We start from the raw sequence: 24,104 nt of genomic DNA, 5'->3' as shown, positions 1-24,104 counted from the left end.
AGTTGGGCTGCTGGACATTTCAGGGTCGAGAAAATGGTGGCAGTACTACAGAAGTATTTCTGTTGGCTGAATCTTTGACACGATGTCGGGAAATACATCAGATCATGCACTGCCTGTGCCATTGCCAAACCGACCATCAAGAAGCAAGGCATCTATACCCCGCTGCCTACCCCTAGTCGACCTTGGGAATCCATCTCTGTGGATTACATGTCAGGTCTTCCTTCCACCAAGCATGGAAACGACTGTGTTTTTGTGGTCGTCGACAGGTTCTTGAAGATGGCCATTATGGCCGCCTACAAGAAGAATATCACAGCAGAAGCCACTACTAAACTCTTCTTTGAATGAGTGTGCGTACACTTTTGGATCTCACAGTCTATCATCTCAGATCGGGACAGCAGGTTCCTTAGTGCATTTTGGTCCAGTCTCTGGTCGATGCTCGACACCAAACTCACTAAGTCCAGAACCTTCCATCCTCAAACTGATGGCCAGATAGAGGTTGTCAATAGGATGATCGTACACATTCTGCGCATGTACAACTCAAAGCATCAATGCACATGGGACGAGAGCCTCCCTTATGTTCAACAAAGTTACAACTGGGCTCTCCACAGCTCGACTTGCCACAACCCTTTTTAGGTGGGATTGGGATTCTAGCCACTATGTCCCATTGATGTGGCCATGCCAATTGCAGCTATTCACGCAGATTTAGCTCATGTCCAGTCCAAAATAGATAAGGCAAACAACTTCATTGAGCACATCCAACATATTCACCAGCAGGCCCATGATATTCTAGAGAAATCAAATGCCAAATACAAGCAGCGACATGATCAACATCAGGTTCCACACAAGTTTCAGGTGGGCGAAAAAGTCTGGTTGCATTTGCAAAAGGAATGCCTTATCAGAGCCTATCGGAAACTCAGACCACTCTGATATGGTCCTTACACCATTACCAAGGCTGTAGGAGACAATGCATTTAAGCTCAACATTCCCTCATTCCTTGGCCTGCACCCAGTGTTCAATGTGGACCGCTTTCGGCTATGCTTTACACCATTACTCGACACATCCGACATTGCAGAACAACTCACACCCACAGAGTTAAATCCAAATTGCATGGAAAAGCTGCAACTGATTGGATCATGGACACATAGATCAAACACACTCACCAGCAGAATATCCAATTGTATAGAGTTGTCAAAGCAAGCCAACTCCTTCACCAGGGCAAGTGGCTTACCAGGGACCAAGTTCAACAGAAGTTTCCTCATCTCATGGAGGAACTCAACACAATGGGGACCATTGCTTCTTAAGGGGGGAGGAATGATCCAGGTGGATCTTGGTGGCCACATGCCAAGTCCACTTGGACCCCCACCATTGTTTCTTTTAGCTTTTCAGTTTCCTTAATTGTAGCACAATTTACTATTTTTAACAATTTTTCGGGTCCTGAACTTCTAGAGCCCATTTGAGGCCCTAAACGACATTTTTTCGGAAAAAAGGGAGTAACATGGGTCCATGGATCAATGTTTCTCTTCCCAAAGTTGTAGTTCTTGGATAGATCTTTCTAACGATATACTGTGCGTGTCAAACGGAGATCATATGCCAAAGTTACAACCCCGGGAAGTTGATGTACCAATTTACCCAAACGGGGCCCACAGTTTGGTGTTTCATCTTCTAGGGTTAGGTTTTTGGATGTTTAGGGTTTTCCATTATTTATAAACAATAAATAGGCCTTCGAGCCTCACTGTAACACAGTTCAGAGGCATGTAGTCGCCACATCTCTTCTCAGAGATAAGCTACCATCGCCCTAGCTGGTTTATTTCCATTTCTGTTTGTAAGCATATTTCAGTATTTTACATTAATGAAATGAAGTATTATTTCCACTGCACATTTGTGTATATGGTTATCTCTATATTTTATTGTGTTCCTGTTTAAATCTGGATTAGAAACCTCCTACTGGTTCCACCTAAAACAAATTCCAATCAATCATATGAGAGATGTCATGTACATAATTTTTTAATAACGACATGAAATACATTATGAACTTTGACATGACTGGGTAGAGCCAACTGGTATGCTACTAGACCCACTCATTCGAAAATTTCAAATGACCTACAGAATTGTGGTGCTAATTTAGCACAAATGCATGCTCTGAGAGTACCCTTCCAAGGTTTAACCCTTCGATATACATGCTCTCCAAATTTGAACTCTTTGTGTGTCCTCTTTTTGTCTGCATAGATATTTTGTCGATCTTGGGCTATTTTAATATTCTGTTGAATTTTTCACATTGTTTGCTCCATTTCCTATAAAACATCTAGCCCAAGAATCAACCTATCCTCAAGTTTTCTCCAACTGAGTGGTGTATGGAATTTCCTGCTATACAGGGCTTCAAAGGGTCTCATTTTGATAGACGTTTGATCGTTGTTGTTGTAGGCAAACTCAGCTAGATGCAAAAAAGATTCCCACTTTGTGGGCTTGTCCATTACATACATCTGGAGCATATCCTCCAAAATATGATTAGTCCTTTCAGTTTGTATGTCCTTTTGAGGGTGGTATGCAATACTGAAGTTCAACTTAGTTCCCAAGCCCCCAAAAAGGGCCTTCCAGAATTTGGAGGTAAATTTCACATATTTGTCTAAAAATATCATTTTTGGTATGCCATGAAGTCTGAAAATGTCTTTCATGAAAATATTAGCAACTTGTGCAGTCCCAAAGGTAAGCTATACTGGTATAATGCGTGTTGTTTTATTCATTGTCTCTACCACTACCATAATGGAGTCATGCTGATACTTGGTCCTTGGCAACCCAGTTATAAAATCCATGGAGATCACCTCCCACTTCCATTCTAGAATGGGTAGAGGATTCAGTAATCCCGCTGGATGTTGGTGCTCCACTTTCACTTGTTGACACTCTAGGCATTTTGCTAAATAATATGCTACCAATGTTTCCTTAAGGCTGTTATCATTTTCTGGTATCCTGGGTGAGCAACATATGGTCTTTTGTGGTGCTCATCCAGAATCATTTATTTCAATATTGCCACATTGGGGATATACAACCTATCCTGATAAGTAATTAGACCTTTTGGGTTTAAATCATACCTCAAAATTTCTTCCTTCTGCATTTTCAGCTATGTTTCTTGATACTAAGGGTCTTGTTGCACCGCTAGTTGCACCTGTTCTTCAAAATATGTCTTTATGCTGCTTCCTGCACTTGCTACCAAGAAATGAGCATGCCTACTTAGTGCATCAACAATCTTATTTCTTTTCCCTTAATATTCTTTATTTCAAATTCAAATTCACTAAGGAACATTGACCATCTTGCTTGTCTTGCATTTAGATCATGCCGACTAAAGAAATACTTCAGGCTGATATGGTTAGTTACCAAAACAATTTTTTCCCTAGTAAATAATGCCTCCACATTTTCAAGGCATGTATTACAGTAGTTAGTTCCAGTTCATATACAACATTATTTTTTTCATTTTTTTTTCCAGTTTTCTTGACTCATAAGCTATGACAACATTGTCATGCAATAGCACACCCCCCAATCCTTCTAAACAAGCATTCGTGCACACTGTAAACTCCTTGCTTGGATCTACTATCTTTAAAATAGGTCTGAGCCGTTGTCAGCATTTTCTTCAGTTAGTTGAAGCTCTCTTGGCATTTTTTTGTCCATTCAAACTTTACTCCCTTATTTTGTAGGGAGGTAATGGGGTAAGCTAGTTTTGAAAACCCTTCCATAAATCTTTGGTAGTACCCAACAATCCCCATAAAGGAGCGAACTGCTGATACAAATTTTGGTATTGGCCAATTCATAATGGCTTTAAATTTCTCAGGGTCCTCTGCCAATCCTTCTTTGTAGATAATATGTTCCAAATATTGAATTATGGGTTTGTAAAAATCACACTTACTGATTTTCGCATAAAAGTGATGCTCCCTTAATGTTTGTAACACCAATCTGAGATGCTCTTGGTGTTATTCTTCATTTTTAGAGTACACTAGGATGTCGTCAATGAAAACTAATAAAAATCAATCAAGATACTTGTGGAGCACACTATTCATTAGACACATGAAGGTTGCAGGTGCATTGGTGAGACCTGTTAGGGCTCCAAGAAACTCTCCTAAGTTGCAGATTGGAGATGCCTGGTAACATATAATCTTCAATAGTGTTCTCTGAACTATTGGAATGAATTATGGTTTGGATCAATCCAGATAACCATTTCAACTATCTTTTCACTCAAGACATGCATGAACACCCTCATCTTTCTAAGGATTTAGACCACTAATGTTCAATAGTTTGTAGATTCAATGGATAGATGGAGAATACTGACCATACCGACAGATGTATATATATATAAACACATATGAATGGCTCGCTACAGGTAGTAAAAGAAGCTTGCAAATCTAATTTATCAAAGCAGAGATAAGATGATAGTTATCTGGCCTTAGACACAAAAGAAACATGAACAACCTGTTCAAGTGCAAGCTTAGAACAGAAGAGAAAATGGACATTGAACATATAACAGCAAAAGAAGCTTATATTTGTTAGAATGAAGATGAGAAGCTTGAGTAGCAAAGTCTCAATAGTCTCCAGAAGTTGAACCTGTATTACATCTTACTTTTAGCTATTTATAGCTCTTTACAATGCTCCTGAGCTCTCAGAGGCTCGGAGTGTCTTAATCTATCCTTCATGTCTTGTTAACTATTTGATGCCCTGACTAGGAAAGCGTGGGCTCAGAGGATTATTCTTCTGACAGCAGAGGAACTGCCTTCTATGTAGTTTTCTGCGCTATTTGGGAGATTTCTCGTGCCAGAGATGCCCCACGACCATTCTGTTTGTTGGGATGGGCTGCACTGTCTGCTCCATGATCGCTTCTTTCATTTTTAGCTGAGATGCGTTGTCGATGCCCATGATGTTTCTGTTTCGGGTTGCATCGTGCTGTGTTGCGCTGTGCTACTCCACGATAGTTTTTGTTTGTTTTGGCTATGTCATGCTGTGCTATCGCCTTTCCACTTTCAGCCTTATGACTCTGTCTCCCGACCTCTATTAGGTGATGGAATGGGCCTGCACGCCTCTGTGATCCCTTTAAAATGCTTATTAATGATTGTTTTATGTTCTAAACAGAAAACACTGCAAATGTGAGAAATCTCGCCCATCTCTATTCTTTTCGGGCTAGAAAAGTCCTTAAACATGGCTTACTTTTCTATCGGGTCCGCCCTTTGGGTCATTGTCACCTATCACAAGTGGCCTGGTCCCTTGCTCACTTTGTATTTTTGAAATACATTTAAAAACACTGAAAACACATTGAAAATGGCCTTTGGCGGACTTCAAATATTATATATTTCCCCTTCTCAGACCCTTTTGGGTCTGGGTCTTATCGCATATCGCAAACCCAAGCCTCCCTTTGTATTTCGTTAAATAATGAAATACATTGAAAATGCATTAAAAATCGGCTTCCTGCGGACCTGAAATATTATGAAATAACACATATATAACTGTCAGGTCCGGTTATCGCATTGCGAATATGAATGTGTAAAGGCCCCGTTCCTTCGCAAATTTCTAACGCGATATTGTGATGTGACTTGTCGCAATCGCATATCACCCAGGCCAAAGGTCTTTATATAACACATCGTATGTTCCCGCCGATTGTGATTTTGCGACGCGATGTGGGTCGTCGATCTATGTGCACTTGATCGACGGTCCACATTGCATCGCTGATTGCCATTTCTCTGTGCATACTGTAATCGCCGATACCTCCACCGATGTGACCCGCTGATCCTATCATCAGAGATCGCTGATCGGTGGTGTCTTGCGCCGATTTCGACTGCTCACCGATCAGATCCGCCGATTGCGATTTGCCACTTAGATCTGGGCCGTTGATCAGCCAGATCTAATGCCTGCTGTGCATTTGGACTGTTAAGCCTGCGATACATGGTTTTTCCCTAATTTGTCAGTGTTTTAGCCTCCCGATAGTGTATTTTTTTCCTTCCAAGGGATCTCCTCTTGCGCTTAGTTCGATCTTTGGATGATCTTAAGCAATATTTGAAGACTTCAAGAGCATATTTGGATCCATTTTTGGGCCATTTGCCAACAAGGCTAACAATGTCTCCTTTTGGGGATGAAAGCCTCCTTGTGAGGTTTCAAGAACTACAGAACAATGCCTTTCCTGTAAAAAACAAGATAAAATATTCCTCCTAGTGTTGCATTGGGCATGGAGTCTATTTTGCAATGAAATAAAAACTGGAAAAAACATATTTACAATACCAAGGCTTTAAAGCCTTAAATGAAATAAAGTTTCGAAAACTGCCCATTGAATGGGCCATCAAAAACATCTCCTCCTTCCTTTAATGCATCCCTTTTGAGAAAATAGTTACCAAACTGAAAATTGACCCTTTTTTACCTTTCTATCAAAGGTTTCTTTCTCTTGGTCAATGTGCATATCAACAAATTCATTCCAACATTTGATATTATCAGCCAGAGATGGTCTATATTTCACCTCATCTCTGTATGCTTTCAGCCTTGGATGTTTTGCTTGGAAGGTTTTGTTCACCTGAAAAGTTAATATAAAATATGAATCAATGCATTCCTATGTGGGGGACATAAGGACTTCACCTGCTCCTGCAGCTTCCTTAGAGTAAGCCCCATCAAAGAACATGTCCTAGATCTGTGGGCCTTCTTCCTCTGTGATCTGGCAAATTGGTTTTTTAAGCTGTGTAGAGGCCAACTAAGATTCTTCAATCTTGTGAGTTGGAGCTTTGAGGATGATGGGATCAACTACAGGCTAATTCTGCTTATTAACTTGCTGTACTGCAGGGACAACAGATCTTTGAACAGGGGTTTCCTTGTCATTATTCGTCTTTGACCTCAGATTATATCTTTGATGATCTTCAACTTGTAGAACAGCTTCACCGTCCCACTCTTGGCTGATCTGGTCATTGAATAATGACCTTTCATAGGCAGCTTTGGTGAAAAAGGGGGCACTTCCTTTGTCTTCAAAACAATGGATCACATCATCTTCCTCAAACTGCTCTTCTTCCATGACTGCATTTTGGAAAGGTGTCTTCACCCCTTAGTCTTCATTGGCATCTTTTCTTTTTTGCAAAATGTGCAATTGCTCATTTGCTCTTCTATATGGATTTGGATTTGGAGGAGCAAAGGTGTTAGCAACTCTTCCTTTCCCATGGTGCTGCTCAACCTTTAGTTTGGAGATCTCAGAGGCTAATTACTCTATCATCTTAGTCATTTTATCGATCTTGGGATCTGAAGATGATGAAGACACGCCCCTCTGTCTTCTTCTATCAACACTTCCTTTGAGCTTCTCAGCAGCCATGATGTTTGATTCTACTTCCAAGGTTGCATCCTGCATATCAACCAAAGTAGTACATCGCCTCTCCCTCAACAATAAACAGAAGTCAGAATCAAAGGCATTGACATAGATGAGTCTAGCAGAGGTAGAAGTGGGTTTTACTTCAGCTGGTATCTTGCTGTACATACAGTTAAATCTCTTATTGAAATCAGACAAAAACTCACCATTTTCCCTCTTTAAGTTCCCAAACTTAGTATGGTAGTAGAGGAGATCCTTCTTATCCCCCCAATGCTTTAGAAATGCATCATCTAGAGCCTCAATATCTGTATTGGATCTTGGGTACTAAACCATTTTCTAGCCTCTCCATCTAGGTTTTGGACGAATACTCTCATCCAGACATCATCTTCACTAATGTCCAGGTTATCAGCATAGCTATAGAATGACTCAAGATGTTCTTCAGCTGTAACACCTTCAGTCCCAGTGAACTTAGGCATATACTTCTGATATTCTCTAGTAGGCATGGCATTCAAAGGAGTAGGCAGTATTAAAGGTCAATACCTAGCAGCTATGATTCTTTCCATTTTGGTGGGTGCTTATGGACTTGCCATAACTGTGGTGGCTAAAAGAGTACTGGCAGTCTGAATGATAGAGGGATGAGGAGTGATTGATAAGAATGAAGGAGTATGATGGATAGGAGGTGAAGTTTCCTTTGGGCTTATAACGAAAGGAAAACCTAAAGAATAAGGAGCATTATGAATCTCTAAGGGTTTTTCTTTGCTGCTAGTATTAGATGCTATACTCTCAACATGTATTTGTTCTATTGCAGGATTTTCTTGAAGAGATATATGAGATTGTTTAGATTTACCTGAACTTGATGCTCCTTTCTGCAATACCTTTCTTTCTTTGATGATCTTTTTAGGGTCAGGTACTGGATCAACTTGTGATTTTTGAGGATTTCTCTGAGTATGCCTCACAAACTGAGCCAGAACTATGAAGTTGAGTTGCCAAGAGGTTCGGCCTCCAGTAGAGTCACTAGATAGATGATTACAACCAAAAACGTGCCCAGACTTTGTCTATCATCAAAGCTGGATCTGTGTCATTTCCCAGGGAAGCTGAGCTTCAGTTTCCTCTCCCTGGTAACGATGCCAATTATGTTAGGGCTCCAGGAAACTCTCCTAGGTTGCAGATCAGAGATGTCTGGTAACATATAATCTTCAATATTCTTCTCTAAACTATTGGAATGAATGATGGTTTGGATCAAGCCAGATAACCATTTCAACTATGTTTTCACTCAAGACATGCATGAACACCCTCAGCTTTCTAAGGCATTAGACCACTAATGTTCAATAGTTTGTAGATTCAATGGATAGATGGAGAATACTGACCATATTGACAGATGCATATATATAAACACACATGAATGGCTAGCTACAGGCAGTAAATGAAGAATACCAACCATACCAGTAGATGCATATATAAAACACATATGAATGACTAGCTACAGGCAGTAAAAGAAGCTTGCAAATATAATTTATCAAAGCAGAGATAAGATGACAGTTATCTGGCCTTAGACACAAAAGAAACATGAACAACCTCTTCAAGTGAAAGATTAGAAAAGAAGAGAAAATGGACATTGAACATATAACAACAAAAGAAGCTTATATTTGCTAGAATGAAGATGAGAAGCTTGAGTAGCAAAGTCTCAATAGTCTCCAGAAGTTGAACCTGTATTACATCTTACTTTCAGCCATTTATAGCTCTTTACAATGATCCTGAGCTCTTAGAGGCTCGGAGTGTCTTCATCTATCCTTCCTGTCTTGTTAATTATTTGATGCCCTGACTAGGCAAGTGTGGGCTCTGAGGATTATTCTTTTGACAACAGAGTAACTGCCTCTGTGTAGTTTTCTGCACTGTCTGGGAGCTTTCTCGTGACAAAGATGCCCCACGACCATTCTGTTTGTTGGGATGGGCTGCGTTGTCTGCTCCATGATCACTTCTGTCGTTTTTGGATGAGCTGCGCTATCGATGCCCATGATGTTTCTGTTTCAGGTTGCATCGTGCTGTGTTGCGCTGTGCTGCTCCATGATAGTTTCTGTTTGTTTTGGCTGTGTCATGCTATGCTGTTGCCTTCCCCTCTCGGCCTTTTGAATCTGTCTCCCTGCCTCTGTTAGGTGATGGAATGGGCCTGCGTGCCTCTGTGATCCCTTTAAAATGCTTAATAATGATTGTTTTCTATTCTAAATAGAAAACACTGCAAATGTGAGAAATCTCGCCCATCTCTGTTCTTTTCGGACTTGAAAAGTCCTTAAACATGGCTTAATTTTCTATTAGGTCTGCCCTTTGGGTTCCTGTCACCTATTGCAAGTGGCTTGGTCCCTTGCTCCCTTTGTATTTTTGAAATACGCTTAAAAACACTGAAAACACATTGAAAATTTCCTTTGGTGGACTTCAAATATTATATATTTCCCCTTCCCGTACCCTTTCCGGTCTGGGTCTTATCGCATATTGCAAACCCAGCTTCCCTTTGTATTTCATTAAATAACGAAATACATTGAAAATGCATTAAAAATCGGCTTCATGCGACCTGAAATATTATGAAATAACACATATATAACCGTCGGGTCCGGTTATCGCATCACGAATATGAATGTGTAAAGGCCCCGTTCCTTCGTAATGTTCCGACGCAATATTGTGATGCGACTTGTCGCAATCGCATATTGCCCAAGCCAAAGGTCTTTATATAACACGACGTATGTTCCCACTGATTGCGATTCTGCAACGCAATGTGGGCCGTTGATCTGCGCGCGATTGATCGAAGGTCCACATTGCATCACTGATTGCCATTGCTCTACGCATACTGTAATCGCTGATACCTCTGCTGATGCGACACCTATCCAATCATCGGAGATCGCTGATTGGTGGTGTCTTGCGCTGATTGCCACTACCCGTCAATCAGATCTACCGATTGTGATTTGCCACTTAGATCTGGGCTATTGATCAGCCAGATCTAACGACTGCTGTGCGTTTAGGCTGTTAATCCTGCGATACATGGTTTTTCACTGATTTGTTAGTGTTTTAGCTTCCCGATACTGTATTTCTGCCCTTCCAAGGGCTCTCCTCTTGTGCTTATTTTGATCTTTGGATGATCTTAAGAAATATTTGAAGACTTCAAGAGCATATTTGGATCCATTTTTGGGTCATTTTCCAATAAGGCTAACAAGACCGAAAGGTAGCACAACAAATTCATAATGGCCATATAGAGTTCTAAAAGTTGTTTTATGAATATCCTCGTCTTTTATGTGTAAGTGATGATAACCAAGTCACAAATCAATCTTTGAAAAAACAGTTACCCCCCTCACTTGTTCAAACAGATCGTCAATCTGAGGTAGAGGATATATTTTTTTAATGGTTAATTTATTCAGTTGATGATAATCAATGCAAATTCTCAATGTTCCATCTTTATTTTTAACAAACAGTATAGGTGCCCCCCATGGTGAACAATGGGCCTGATATAACCTTTATGCAGTAGTTCCTGTAACTGGATCTTCAATTCTAGTAGTTCCAGAGTACTCATTCAATATGGAGATATAGACACAGGGACAACACCCGATACTAAGTCCATGGTAAAATCTATGTCCCGATGTGGGGGTAATCCTAGAATTTCTTTTGGAAACACATATGGAAATTATTTAATGACTAGTAGGGTATCTAGGCTTCCTATTTCTGTTAGCTGATCATTGGTTTCCACCTACACCAGGTATAGTTGGAATCCTTTTCTGACACTTCTTTTTAGCTGCAAAGATGAAATTTTCCTGACCAACACTAGTTTTGGCTTTCCCTTAATTATCATGGTGTGTCCATTCTGATTAACACATGTAACCATTTTTTTCTAGATAGTTTATAAAAATTGCTTTCTTTTCTACCAAATCCATGCCTATTAATAGATCATAAGATCCTAAAGGAAGGATATTTAAACCTGCTATTGTAGGATACCCATTTAAATTCAACAGACATTGTTTTACTTGACTGATTACCTTCCTTTTGGTCCAAGTTGCTAACTGGACCAACCATGTGTTTTTAAATTTTCTATTTTTAATTTACAATTTTTCGCAATTTGGGGGTTGATGTAACTTAAACTAGCCCCCAGATCAATTAAAACATAGACATGTTGGTTTAGTATAGTACCTTCAATTTCAAGCATAATAGACTGGTGCTTAGCATGTCTATCCTCCAAGGCTTCGCTGATTCTAGGAATATTTCGAGCAATATCATTCATGGTAATTGCCTCATGAATAGCCTGAATGTTCTAGATAGACCCTAAATTATGTGGACAGTCCCTCATCAAATGTGGCTCTCTACAGCCCCAGGATTTCAATGATTGTCTTTCTTTTACGTTGCTATTTTTCTTGTTGTTTAGTTATGTTGTTTTTGAACCCATATATGACTATGCAGGTGGGGGTGCATTTCATTTGGTAACTTTCTTCCTTTGATGATCCTTACCGAAATTCTTGAGGTAGTAAGGTTTTTGTCTTTTCATGCCCCCTCCCACCTTGGCGCTTTCTTTACTTTTCCACACTTTACCACTTTCAATTTTAATCCTGAATTACTGATAACATAATCTATCCTTCCTCACCACTTCATTCATAGTCTTCAGATTATGAAACTCAATTCTCTCCTTGTACGAAGCTGGCAAACATTTTGACAACCGTTGTATTTTAACCTTCTTCTCATTAAGGTATGGCACATACCACAACAGGTTTGTAAAATTTGCCAAAAATTCATCCATGGTTAACTCTCCCAGCCTTAATTCGTGAAATTCTTTGGCCTGATCATTGTAGTAGTGCTCTCTAAGATATTTTGACTTGAAATGTTTCAGGAACTCCTCCCAAGAAACTATGTTTCTTCTAGCAGCTACACACTTTTCACCTCCTCCCACCAGAGGGTAGCTTTACCAAGCAACTGATAAATAGCTAGGCGTGCATACTTGTACACCTAGAATTACTTAATCATATTTGGAAACCATGCCTTTGCATATTCTTCTCTTTCCCCATCAAAAGTAGGGGGTTTGATCTTCCTAAACTCCCCCTGTAACTCCATTTTCTTCTTTCCCTTATGTGCTTTTGGGGAGATACGACCCAACTCTTATCCAATTCTGATTTCTTCAGACTCTATCCCATTCTTCTTTCTCTTTAATCCTTATGGATCTACACTTTTGTTTCTATATTTCTCGTTCCAATCTCTAATCAACTTTTTCTGTTCCTCACTCACTTTCAGTAGTTGCTCATTGCTATTCTGAAGCTGCACTAATTCCTATTGCATATTCCTTACCATATCCATGAGCTGGGAAGGTAATGAAGTGCTACCTTCCCCCAGATCCACATACAAAACTTCCCCACCAGTAATAGATGGAGGTGAGTTCTCCATTATTGCACAATAATCTGCTTCAGCTTCGCATCCTACGAAATAAACCAACTAATATCAGTGATTTGCAATTTACTACTAGCCCTGCGAATTCAGTAACTATTGATGGTGCCTTTTCTGAAGCCCAGTGTAATACTTGGGATCTGATACCATTTTTCAGATACCAACCTACAACTTAAATATTTTTTTGTTTGTTTTGTTTTGTTAATACATGTATGGTATTTCTTAATAACAACATTGTTGGAGATCATTACTTATATTATTCCTATTGTACTTTATTTTATATATGTCACCATGTATTTGACCATAATATGATATATTTTCATTTCACATTCACCTTAGAATTTGGGTCTGGTGGTAAACAAGCACACCTATATTTAAAGTCTAGCATTAACATTATTGATTGGCTTTGTATCTATCATCTCTTGTTGGAATAAATTCAAACCTATATATTATTTACTTTGTGCCTGTCTACATCAAAGGGATAACTAAATCACTATTTACTGGGATGTAAACCTTACCCCTCCTCACTCGATTTAATTCTTGGTTTGTGTTGATCATTGAACCCTTCTCATACAATATGGTTTTATGTTATCCCTAGGTCATTTCGTAGTTACTGATGGCTATATTGAGTATTAACATGCCCATCACATGGTTTGAAGTTAATGATGCTTGGTTCAGTATTACCCCCTATGCTTTACTCAGTCCATACTCCTCATTACAGTTGTTCTCCTGTATACCCCTGCTCATACCGGCTTGTTCCACGCATCCCATCCCACGTGAAAAGTTATCAGGAGACATGGCCTCCACCACTGCCGAGTCGATTGGACTTCAATGGCCTAGATCTATAACCTCACATCTAGGGTGTAGATTGCCTTGTATAAAACCTATCTGTTTGCTCCATTCGCTATGCCCTCATTTGGCTTATCGCTCTACTACTGGAGCCAAGAGATCTCCAACCCTGTTCCATGTCACCATTCTTATTCTTTATCAAATAACTTCAACATTTTCTGCCACCTACAACCGAGTAGCACTGCTTACGCTATACCCAGCCACAGTGGGGTTGTTTTGTTTGGGAGCTCAATAACCCGCTTCGTCCATTGTCCATGCCCTTTTTCCCTTACCAAAGCAAGGGAAACAATGAGAAGCTATAGGTCCTCATCCCACACCTAGGTAAAACCTTTTCTTGAAGTTTTGATTCAACATTTTTGTTTTTATTCTCTAGATGGCTCTAAATCATTTTGTCTGTGTAGGGGTATGGGGTACGACTCACCTAAGAGATAGCACAGGGCTTTAGGACTCCCACTCAAAATTACCCTTGTAACCCCGAAACCACGGTAAGGACTCCCCTCGCCATCCATGAATTGATTGGTAATTACTTCCTGCACATACCCACAAATTTGTTGTTCACATTGGCAGTGTCTTTTTTCCCTCTACTGCGCAGGTCCAACTATCTCCAGAAGATCGTTGTCTCATGCCTAGTATAAAAGTATTGACATGATTCCTAAATTTTGTTTATTTTCTATGCCTAAAGGTTTGCTTCTTGTTAATTTACATTTTTTCATTCTCACACATTGCTAATTCCACCGCCCTGTGTTTGAACTGGTGCAGGTACTTCTCCATCCTTTCCCCAACCCAATATGAAGTTTACCATATGTAGGCACATATTGATATGGCATTCGTCTCCCTCCAGGTTGGTTTATTTGTAAAAAAACCCTTCCTCCTTGAGACACCGTACTATCACTCGAGAAATGAAACTATTGTTTTGTTACTGGTTTCCTTATTGTTTGAAAACTTTCAATGCCAGGCACACTCCTGGGTCTTGTATCGGTCCACTATTCAGGCACTATGAGGAAAATACTTGAATAGCTGATGAGAGTGTTGACCTTGTTATGAGGAAAATATTTGAATAACTGTTTAATGAATAGTTGACTAGCTAGTTGAGCAAAAATTCTTAATTTAACGTACCATAATTTTTTGAGAGTTTTTCTTTGCCACACGCAGTTCCACTCAATATTCCCAATTCCGGGCGTTTTAAAATAGCTTTGCGAAGTATATTTCATCTGAACATTCCAACAGTTCTAGGGTTTTCTTGTAATCTTGCCATGAATGTTTTCTGGTAATTTTTGAACACTTCTAGGCATTTTCATTCCCTGCGTAACTATGCGGATTAAAACATAATCTCGTTGTTAAGAAAATAATTGACTTTATATTGGGGATTTGTTTGGGTAATTTCTTGAGGAATAATTTGACTGGTTGATCAGTGCATATCAAATGAAATTAGAGCAGCGGTTTAGTGTTTTTATGATGAATGTTTCCACCAAACGTCTTAGTGATTCTAGCATTCTTAGTAAGTTCGTAGAGAATATATTCCACTATATACTTTTGATACCTCCTCTCGTCGAGAAATATTTTCTTGCATGCATTAGCAGTAAAGGATATTTATAATTGCTAATCTACATTCTCTCATTTAAAATTCACACATGCAACTACACATGTAATCTTACCTCCTATAGTTCTCTAATCTTTGATTATGGTAACCATGGATAACGTAAAATATGCAATTTTCCTAGTTTTATAATAAATATACTACCAGAACCACTTCTACCCTCAACTTGCAAACTAGGAATTTCTAACATAATAGTAAGACCCCATAATAGTTTAATATGAATTACATTAATAAATTCACAGCTATCATTTCCACCTTGGAAAACTAGCCTTACGTCAAATTACGTAACAAATACAATTTACTCACTTCTATGATCTGCATGACAACATAAATAACACCATGATCTACATAATAACATAAGTAATAAATACAATTTACTCACATCCATGATCTGCATAATAACAAAAATAAAAAATACAATTTACTCACATCCATGATTTGCATGTTGGGTTGTGTTATATTCTTTCCACGACTAGCCCATGTCGTTAATCGGGGGGTTAGAGAGGGGGCGGAGCCCCCCCTTCGTTGCGCCGATTGTGTAGCGGGGGGAGTCACAGGGGTTTTGAGGGGTGCAGGTAACCCCACTCTATGGGGTTCAGGGCAGCGACACGGAAAATTTTGTTTTTGGACCCTATATTAGGTTGGGCGGACCTACCTATGGTTTTGTGCATGATTTTCACACATGGTTTTCGACGCGATGGTTTTCGGTCCATGGTATTAGATGCTTTGGCACGTATAAATATGTATTGTAACATTGAAAGGAACATAATGAAAAATCAAGCTAGTAGTCCCGGTTTTGGTATCTAGGGGGAAAGTCTCTGTGTATATGTGTTTTATGTGTTATGCCCTCGCATTGTTTATTTTCTGTGTTTTAGAATTTGTATGTAGGTAATTTCTGTACAGGGTTAAACCTACATTTGGTATCGGAGCTGCTTTTGGCTTCAAGGGGACGCCTTTGTTGCTAAGGGGTTTTGCTCGGGCCTGTGGTAGACCCTGTTCAGTGAGAGATCTGGGAGATCAATTCTGGTGGTGAAAGAAGATGGCGAGCAGTGGAAAGATAGAGATTGAGAAATTTAATGGTCAGAGTTTTGAGTTGTGGAAACTCAAGATGGAGGATCAATTGGTGGATAAAGATCGGTGGATCGCGGTAGATCCAGGTACTAAACCAACGGGAGTGTCTGATGAAGAATGAAAGAAGTTGGATCAGAAGGCAAAGAGCACAATACGATTGTGTGTCTCAGATTCAGTATTGCTGAATGTATCAGGGGAAGCTACGGTGAAGGCTTTATGGGACAAGTTAGGGACTTTGTACCAATCTAAGTCTCTGGTGAATAAATTGTTCCTACAGAAAAAGTTGTATAACCAGAGGATGAAAGATGGAGACTTGGTGACAAAGCATCTAAACACATTTAATACCGTGGTAAGTCAGTTATCATCTGTTGATATAAAATTTCAGATGAAGATAAGTGCATCAGTTTGTTGTGTTCTCTACCAGATTCGTGGGATAGTCTGGTTATTGTAATAGGTAGCAACGCAATTGCCTTACAGTTTGATGAAATAGTCTCATCCTTGCTGACGGAGGAAATGAGATGGAAAAATATGAAGAGCTAGAATGGTGATGCCTTGTTTGTATGAGGACAGTCCCAGAATAGAAACAAAAATAAGTCATCGAGTGGGAGGTCTAAATCTAGAGGGAGATCTAAATCTCCAGGAAAACTTGTAAAGGTGATGTACTGGAAATGTGGAAAAGAAGGGCACTACAAAAGGGACTGTAAATCTAAAGCTCCTGATAAAGGAAAGGGATCTGATGATGCTCCTTCTGTAGAGGCGAAAACCACCTCAGATGAAGGTGGGTGTGTGTACTTGGCTTCTTCAAGTACACATGTAGATCACGAGGCATGGTTGATTGACTCAGGTGCATCCTTTCACTTCACTCCCCATAGAGAGTGGTTTTGCGAATATGAGAAATATGATGGTGGTGATGTCTTCTTGGGGGATGACAGGAAGCCTAGAATCGTTGGTCCTCGAAAATTAAAGTTGAAGTTGCAAGGTGGAAGGGTTACAACACTTCTGGGTGTTCTGGATATTCCTGCATTAGCCAGAAATCTGATTTTTGTAAGCAAGCTGGATGATGCAGGTGTAAAAACAGTGTTCAAGAAGGATACTTGCAAGATGGTTCGAGGGGCACTGGTATTGATGCGGGGAGTTTGAATTGGAACTCTGTACAAGCTGCAAGGTAGCACTGTTGTTGATGGGTGCAATAGTTCTGTGGTTCCTAAAAGTGGAGCAGAAAACCTAATGGTCTCTAGAGAGAAGACCATGCTGTGGCATCAAAGGCTTGGACATATTAGAGAGAAGGGTCTTCGAATACTTCATGGTAAAGTTATGGTATAAGGTATGAGTAATAGTTCTCTGGATTTTTGACTTCTATGAAAATTGTGTATATGGGAAGCAGAATCGGGTAAGTTTCCCCTATGGTGGTAAGAGGGCGAAACATATATTAGAGCTTGTCCACAGTGATGTGTTTGGACTTGTGAAGGTTCCATCATTGGGTAAGTCTGTGTACTATGTATCATTTATAGATGACTTCTCAAGGAATATATGGATATATTTCCTTAAGAAGAAATCTGAAGTCTTTGACAGGTTTAAAGAATTTAAGGCTCTGGTGGAAAACCAAACAGAGAAGAAGATAAAGGTGCCGAGGATAGATAATAGTGGAGAGTTTTGCAGTAAGGAATTTGAAGAATTCTGTAAGAAGTGTGGTATAGCATGGTAGAATACTACTCCATATACACTTTAGCAAAATGGAGTTGCAGAAAGAATGAACAAGACGTTGATGGAAAGGGCAAGAAGCATGCTCAATGGTGTCGGGTTAGGATAGGAATTCTGGGCAGAGACATGGAGACAGCATGTTACTTGGTCAACAGATCCCCTTCATCAACGTTGAAGGATAAGACTCCACAAGTGGTATGGACTGGTAAGAAACCCTCTCTTTCACATCTAAGGGTATTTGGATGTGATGCATATGTACATGTTCTAAAGGAGAAATGAACCAAGTTGGATAGTAAATCTGAAAAGTGCATCTTTATTGGGTATAAGGATGGTTTAAAGGGTTATAAGCTTTGGAACCCAGTAACAAGGAAGGTTGTGTACAACCGAGATGTGGTGTTCAAAGAGGTGAAAGATGTTATTAAACATGAAGTCCAACCAAAGGAACCCGAGAAGATAGAGTTTGAGCTAAAGGAGGAAGAATCAGACTCTACAACAGAGGAGGAATCGGAAGATGAAGAGACACAAACTCCAGGTGTGAGAAGATCAGTTTGAGAAAGAAGGAAACCAGAAAGGTATAGTCCATCTGCTTTCTGTTCAAGTTTTGCTTTATATATTACTGATGATGATCCCAGAACTGTGAAGGAAGCAATAGATTCAGAGGATGGAAAACTCTAGAAAAATTCCATGGTTGATGAAATGGCATCTTTGCACAAAAATGAGGCTTGGGATCTGGTGGAGTTGCTGGCTAGAAGGAAAACCATTGGCAGAAAATGGGTGTTCAAAAAGAAGACAAATGCAGAAGGAAAGGTGGAGAAATACAAAGCTCAGTTGGTAGCAAAAGGTTATTCCCAGGTGTCGAGAATTGATTTTGGTGATATTTTTTCTCCTGTTGCCAAGGTAACTTCTATTAGATTACTTTTATTTGTTGCTGCTGCTTTTGATTTTGAGGTAGAACACAAGGATGTGAAGACACCATTTCTTCATGAGGATCTGGAAGTGGAGATCTACATGAAGCAACCTGAAGGATTTGTAGTGAAGGGTAAGAAAGAACTAGTATGCAAGTTAAAAAAGTCTCTGTATGGGTTAAAACAATCACCAAGGATGTGGTATCATAATTTTGATGCATTCATATGGGGACTTTGCTTCACCAGAAGCAAAGCAGATCACTGTGTGTATTTTAAATTAATTGGTGACTGTGTTATTTATCTGGTCTTGTATGTGGATGATATGTTGCTGGTTGGAAATGATAAAGAAATTATCTAGGATTTGAAGACCCAATTGTCCTCCAAATTTGACATGAAAGATCTTGGTGCTGCAAACTATATTTTGGGCATGGAAATTAAAAGAGATCAGACAAAGAGGAAGCTCTGGTTAAACCAGAGGAAGTATGTCAAGACAATATTGCAGAGGTTTAATATGTAGGATAGTAAACCGGTGAAGGTTCATATTCCTGTAGGTGTAAAGTTATTTGCTAAACAGTGTCCCAAGACACAAGAAGAGGAATAGGAGATGTCCCGTGTTACATATGCAAGTGTAGTCGGTAGCCTGATGTATGCGATGGTTTGTACTAGACTAGACATTGCACATGCAGTGGGAGTATTGAGCAGGTTTATGTCAAAACCAGGGAAGGAGCACTGGACAACAGTGAAGCGGGTTTTCAGGTATTTGCGTGGCACTAGTGATTATGGTTTGTGTTACCAAGGAAGACCAGGATTGGACAGAGTGTTGGATATTTATGGCTTTGTTGATGTATACTGGGCTGGAGATCTGGATTAGAGAAGATCTACAAGTGGGTATGTGTTTAACCTATTTGGAGGTGTAGTCAGTTGGATGAGTAAGAAATAATCTGTAATGGCACTATCAACTACAGAGGTAGAATAAATGGCAGCCACTCATGCAAGCAAGGAAGTAGTTTGGTTGCAGAGATTGTGTTCAAGTATGGGGTTAGTACAGGGAGCTCTAAGGATAGAATTTGACAACCAAAGTGCAATTTTCTTGGCAAAGAACCCTGCATATCATTCAAAGACCAAGCAGATTGATGTTCAGTATCACTTTGTGAGGAATATGATAGAAGAAAAAAGGGTGTTGTTGGTAAAGGTGGACACTTTGAATAATGCTGCAGATGCATTGACAAAATATGTGAGCTCTAAGAAGTTCTCTTGGTGTAAAGAAACAATGGGCATTGCAGGGTTGGATAAATGAATAAGCTCTCTTGTGCCCCCCTGTGGAAAGAAAACAACAAGTGGGAGAATGTTGGGCTGTGTTATATTCTTTCCATGACTAGCCCACGTAGTTAACCGGGGGGTTAGAGGGGGGGGGAGCCCCCCCTTCGTTGCGTTGATTGCGTAGTGGGGGAAGTCACAGGGGGTTTGAGGGGTGTAGGTAACCCCACTCTAAGGGGTCTAGGGCATCGCCCTAGAAAATTTTGTTTTTGGACCCTATATTAGGTTGCGCGGACCTACCTATGGTTTTGTGCATGATTTTTGCACATGGTTTTGGACATGATGGTTTTCGGTCCATGGTTTTGGATGCGATGGTTTTCAGTGCATGGTATTGGATGCTTCAACATGTATAAATATGTATTGTAACATTGAACGGAACATAATGAAAAATCAAGCTGGTAGTCTCGGTTTTGGGATCCAGGGGAAAATCTCTATGTATATGTGTTTTATGTGTTATGCTCTCGCATTCTTTATTTTCTGTGTTTTAGAATTCGTATGCATGTAATTTCTGTACGGGGTTAAACCTACACTGCATAATAATAGAAATAACAAATAACAGAAAAATGAGATCTCTAACTCGCAATCTAATTTGGAAATTGTCTTTGAATCACACTGATCTACCCAACCATGGACCAATCCTCTGATCTCCCTGAGCTGAGACAACCTTTCCAGAAAAAAATAACCTCTACTGATTCCACATAATGTCTTTCTAACATTATTCTTCCCACAATTTTTTCCTTGGCAGCGTCATGCCTTCCAAGGATCTATTACCCCTTTAGCCTAGGCTTTTCTTTAATTTTTCCTAACAAACCTGCTTTTATCCCCTGCAACACTTTTCTCGGTATTTAACTCCCGTCGAGTGTATATATATATATATATATATATATATATATATATATATAGACACACACACACACACACACACATATATAAAGGAATTTTAATTCAAATCTGATTTACTTCAAATTTGGGCAAGCATCTTTTACTCCAGTGTTTCTGTCTCCAAAATTTCGAGCTTTATTCCAAAAAATTATTTATTTAATTACGTCAATTGTTCTTGATGATCAGCTCATCATAGCTCATTTCTCAAACATACTAATAATAATTACATATAAAAATAAACTGTTTCTACAATAACGGGGGTCTTACATTGGAATTTTAAAGTTTTTCAGAGTCATGATATTTTATCTTTAACGTCATTATTAAAAAATGTCAAAAATTTACCTAGAAAAAATAAAAAAAGACATTATTATAACATCAACACTTTTCATTTTCACGATTTTTTTCTTTTACTTCCATTTTAAAAAATGTTGAAAAGAAAAGGGTATTCTAGCATCAACACTTTTCATTTTCAAATTGTTTTTTCATGTTTTTTTGGGGTTTTTTAGCTAGATTTATTGTTTTGAGGTAATAGTTCTCATTTGATCGGTAACTTTGTTTAAATATGTAGAAGCTATACATGAGGAAGTAAAAAATTATACAATGAACCAACAAGATGCGACTCCATATGTAGTTGTAAGGAATTATTTTGAGAAAATTAGAGAGGACTAAACCAACATTGTGAAAAGTGACTTGCCAAAACATTAAAACTCCTTCTTGACATATCATAAAAAAGATCTTATGATGTTAAGAAGGTTGACATAAGGAAAAAGGAAGATAGAGAGGCAGGAAAAGCCTTAAATCATGAAGAAAAAATTAGAGAAGCAAAAAGATAACAACATAGGCAAAACTTTATACTCTCGCAGACAAAGCTATATAGTTATTTTATGAGAAACAAAACGAGTTCTCAACCAATTGTTGGAGATTATATTGATGGGGAATATGTAGCACAAGAGTCATACAACGTGACATTAACAGATGGTAAATGTATAGAAGAGGCCGATTTGAAAGAGAAATCCTTGAGAGTTGCACAAAACGCTGCTTCCAAAAAAAAACTGCATTTGATAGTAAATGCCTGAAGTTTCAAAATGTGGGTACTAATGGGTTGTCACAAGAGAGTATAACTGACGTATCTCATTACATGGACTTTCTTAATCCTTTATCAATGCCTCAAAATTTCTCTATGCAAACACTAAATATGTTCAAAGGAATTCTAAAATAATACTAGTTGAAGGGCCTTCAAGGGCTTGTGAATTGTTATGAATATGGATTGAATGACATCCTAGCTAATGAGACAGGTTTGAGAAATACAAGCCAAGTTATTGCACCTGCTTTTGTCTTGAATAATTGGTTTGATGAAATTAGCAATTTCTGCCCCTATTTGAATGTAATCCCTTATTTGGGTAGAATTCAAGAATGCATTACTTCGTAAAAAGATTAACCCTAAGCAACTTTATCAAAGGCCAGTAAGTTGCCATGTACTCATTACAAGTTACCAGGTTGCAGTAACTGATGAGAAGAACCTCGAGCGAGTTAAATGGAAATATATGATCCTAGATGAAGCTCAATGCATGAAAAGTACCCATAGTTTACGGTGGAAAACGCTCCTCAGTTTGAATTGCTGAAATTGTCTCTTGATTACTGGAACTCCCATTCAAAATAACATGGAAATATTTTGGCATTATTTCATTTTATCATGCCAACTTTATTTTATAACCATGAACAATTCGATGAATGGTTCTCAAAAGGCATAGAGCATCATGCAAAGCATGGAGGTGCATTAAACAGACACCAACCCAATAGACTACATGTTATTTCAAAACCTTTCATGTTTCTTCGAGTTAATAAAGACATGATTATATAAATGACAAAAAAAAGGAAGCTATTGTTAGTCGCACCTTGAGTTTTCGTTAATAAGCATTTTATATGGCCATCAAGAATAAGATCTCCGTGGATGAACTATTTGATATCATTCAAGTTCGTCTCAGGAAGAACAATGTTTGTAACCTCATCAACATTGTTATGTAGCTAAAGAAGGTATGCAATCATCCATATTTATTTGAAAGAAATGAAAGCCACACATTCTTACATTTTGGACAAATCCCAAACTTTATTTTATCGCCTCCTTTTGGTGTATTGGAATAAATATACTATGTTGGAAGTCGAAGCCCTATCTCATACAAGATTTCCAAGTTGATTTATAAAGATGGTAATAAAAGCCTACCTACGCCTTGTAGTGGATCAACTCAATGGTATCAGTAGAAATGGTTGGACAACCTGTTGAATGCGTTTTCTACACAGTATGTTCATACATCAACTTTTCCACCACAGTTCTCTTGGATATGAACCTGAAAACCATCAAGCCAAAATAATTTGCAAGCGTCTCAGTCAAACAAGCCCCTGGTGGTCATGACCATATGAATTTTTATGGTGACTATTAGGCATAAAAAAATAAAACAACTTTAACAAATTGAAGTCACTTTATAAAGTCATTATAAAATCACTTTATTAAATTATAAAGTTACCTTACAATAAATTTTTGTAAAGTCACTTCAAAACACACACAAAAAATAAATTAAAAAAAAGGTTCAAAAGGGAAATGGATAAATCCTAATTCCGATATAGTTACTGATAAAAATTTAATACATTGAGGCGATGTGAACAAATATAGATAATCATTTTCATTATTCTTTGAGGATAGGGCATTCCTTAAGAGGGTAGCAATGTAACAAACATAAATATATATTAAATCATAATTAGTTTTTGAAGAGACATGTCCCAAAGGACATGATTATTTGTAAAGGGGAACCTTTCCTAGTATCTAAGAAGGGCCTTCATTGTAACATTAAATCATCCTATTATTCTATCACCTTATATATACAACATACATTTGTGTGCAAATAAATTTAAAATACAAACAAAATATTGTTTGTTTACTACATAACGATTTAGTCACTTTGGAAATCTAGAAAACTTAATTGATCTTAAGGACTTTACTAAGAAGCAGGAGGTTGACACAATAGTGGATTTTGTGAATACAATAAAGTATATAATACATGGTGGGAGTGTA

The 24,104-nt window shown here is 38.7% G+C and overlaps 1 pseudogene; it reads left to right on the top strand.

Annotated features, from left to right (window-relative positions):
• LOC149238508 (chromatin-remodeling ATPase INO80-like) overlaps nucleotides 1-23,380 on the top strand; it is a 111,050-nt pseudogene extending 87,670 nt beyond the window's left edge.
• Nucleotides 23,381-24,104: the final 724 nt, after the last annotated feature.

The sequence above is a fragment of the Pinus tabuliformis genome, chromosome 8 (genome assembly GCF_031772625.1).
Source record: "Pinus tabuliformis cultivar Carrire ecotype Pingquan chromosome 8, CPIR1, whole genome shotgun sequence".
Classification (NCBI taxonomy): domain Eukaryota; kingdom Viridiplantae; phylum Streptophyta; class Pinopsida; order Pinales; family Pinaceae; genus Pinus; species Pinus tabuliformis.
This window is presented reverse-complemented; position numbering and strand designations above follow the sequence as displayed.